The 2,847-nt window shown below is 37.8% G+C and overlaps 1 long non-coding RNA gene across 2 annotated transcripts; it reads left to right on the top strand.

The window, feature by feature from the left end:
* The first annotated feature begins 242 nt into the window (after positions 1-242).
* Positions 243-2,618, top strand: LOC126055971 (uncharacterized). 2 transcript variants are annotated; one of them, XR_010277132.1, is made up of 4 exons: positions 249-381; positions 809-951; positions 1,059-1,451; positions 1,832-2,618. It is a non-coding gene; the product is annotated as an uncharacterized LOC126055971 (long non-coding RNA). The 2 variants fall into 2 exon arrangements; XR_010277131.1 differs by lacking the exon at positions 809-951 and having other exon boundaries at positions 243-381; positions 1,832-2,612.
* The last annotated feature ends 229 nt before the right edge of the window (positions 2,619-2,847 follow it).

Here is a 2,847-nt window from a genome sequence, read left to right on the forward strand (position 1 = left end):
CGGTACAATGCATGTATTACTCCGTGCTATTTGTTAGTGTGTTTTAAAATATTATAAAATAATAATGTTACAATAACAATCGAGGTGGTATTCATAGCAAAGTATCTTGTACTGTTTATCGAAAACTGTGTTTTTGTAAACAAACTCGCGCGCTCGCATCCCGCCCCGCCACCGCCACCCGCACCCGAGCCGGCGTCCGGCTTGGCGGCCATTGTGTTTTGACCAGCGAGCGAGCGCAGTATTGCAGATTGAATTTGAAGTGTTTTCGCCTTTTGGGTTATTATTACAAAACCAGTGACGAGATGGATGATGACATTGACCAAGACGTCCCTCAGTTATTAAAGCAGTGGGGTTTACCCCAATATATTCATACTTTTCAAGGTAAGTTGTACCATTGTCTTAGTATCAGGATGCCATGTGTTCTATGAATTTTATTGTAACAACTGTACATTTACCATGGTTCGCTTGGTTCGCATTAAAGTATTCTATTTTATTTAAATAAGCGATTTGATCGATTGTTGTTCCGGCTGTTTTTGGCCACGCAGTAAGAGTGTTGGCGTTCTTGTATTCGCATAATGGCTGATGTAGGTCTTCTTATTGTTGTAGTATTCATATTCAATTTATACAAGTATATTCTATATAAGCTATTATTCAATTTAAACAAGTAAGTGGTGTAACTATATAATGACTTTATAAGTTTACAACAAAAAGTCTTAAAGTTATTCATGGAATTTCATTATATACTTACGCGATAAAATTAGTTGATACACAGTCATCTCATCTTAAACTTAATGGGTTTGGCACACAGGACACCCAGAGTCAGCTCAGCTTCAAAACATGCGAAAAGGATAACTAGTCAATAGGCTTGTTTTATACAATCTAGGTTCCCAAGCCAAGTATTCGATTCCCCTAGACCAGAAAATTATGCCTTAGGCGTTGGGACTTTCTTGTGTAAGTTCTACAATTATGTTTAACTATCGCGCTAACCGAAGACAATATTATATCATAATAACCTACTCAATTATTTTAATAATTAATTTTATTTTTGTGTATTTCAGCCGTTGAAAAATCTACTCTTAAAATCGAATGAAGGACAAGGCCTGCTAAATTTATATTCAGAACAAGGCAAATTATCAAATAATGGGCGAAGAAAAGTTTGCAATATAATAATAAAAGACCTAATGCAATCAGACCCAAATAAAAGAATAGACAGTTCTCTACTTCTTACAAAAGCACAAGAAATAACTGAAGTATTCAAAAAGGAAAATATAAGTACTTACTTTATTCCATACATTAATGATACTAAACTTAAAATAAAAAGATGTGCAAAAGGCAAATTATATGACTGTCTACAAAACAGGCGCCGCGAATTAAGGGAGGCTAAGGTTATTAAAAGAAAAATGGCAGCAACATCAACAATAACAGCAACGAGCCAGAAGTCGTCGAAGAAGGCAAGTTTTAAGTTATCTACCTGGGTTTTATTTTTTAATAGCCAAATGTGATCCCACTGTTGGATTAGAGCATCTCCCAAATAGGTTATTAATTGTATTCAAACCTCAAAGGAAAAAGGACAACTGTGTTGTTTGTCTGACTGCCTTTCCTTGGCCTCTTTCTAGCAACTTTAATAACTTGCAGTTTCATCATCCTCCTAACGTTTGGCCCACCTTTCTGACACGGTTCAATTGAACCTGGGGTCCGCTTGACAACCTAATCCCATGATTTGGCATGACACTAGTTAATTACATTAATAACTTGCAACTTATTTTACTAAATTAAATTATTTTGAAGTCTTTATTTCATTATTTTTTTATGAGTCCATGTATCTTTCCAGATGGTGGTGCAGATGAAGATATCCAGTGGCTCCAAAACTGTACAGAACCCTGGCATTTAGTGATAGAGAAGTGGCAAAAAACTTCCAAAAATAGATTGAAGGAAATAGAGACTTCAGAAATGACCATCGGAGCATACATTAATAAATATCCAGTGTTAAAAACGCCACGGGGGCATGAGCTTCTTATTGAAGATTTAAGAAGGGCCCTATTAGAGCCTGTTCACACTAGCATTAATATCGCCGCGAGCACGCGGCGAGCAAGCTGCGATATCACACACATATAAAGTTTGCTCGCGGCGATATTATTGCGATAAAATAATCGCCGCGATACCGCGACGACCCGCGGCGAGCTCGTTGCGTGCACGCCGCGATCTCGCATCGCCGAAAAGAATCGCTAGTGTGAACAGGCTCTAATAGGGCCCCATACTTTACAAGTTGAATGTAGAAATGATAAGTATAAGGGACGTCGACGCTGAAAAGACGCCTGAACGGGTAGCATGATCGCGCGAAAAGTGATAAAACATCTCCCTATCGCACTATTAGTAAGTGCGATAGGGACGGATGTTTTATCGCGCGATCATGCTACCAATCAGATGTGAGGGGCCGTAATGTGTAAGTGTAATTTCTACGGACCAATGATTGTGATGATTATATTAAAATAAATGTCATTTTTCTCTGTACGTAATATTTTTTATTTTTGATTCCAGGGATCCTAAACATATAGAGCCGTAGCGCGTGGGACGTCGTAAAAAATGCCGATAATCTCAAATTCTATGATTCTAATCTAACACTTGATGACACTTATGATACAAGATAGTCGGAGTCTTTAGATAATGTATTGAAAAGGCATTGTTTTACTACGTCACACATACTGCTGGCTCTATATATGAACTGCGTTTTGATGGAGCGCCTGCAATCCAGTGGACTGACAGCACCAACAACGGATCCCTTTTAGGCTTTCAGTGGACAAAATACAGTTTTATTTACTTATAGACAAATAAAATTGGATTTTCGTC

The sequence above is a fragment of the Helicoverpa armigera genome, chromosome 2 (genome assembly GCF_030705265.1).
Source record: "Helicoverpa armigera isolate CAAS_96S chromosome 2, ASM3070526v1, whole genome shotgun sequence".
Taxonomy (NCBI): Eukaryota; Metazoa; Arthropoda; class Insecta; order Lepidoptera; family Noctuidae; genus Helicoverpa; species Helicoverpa armigera.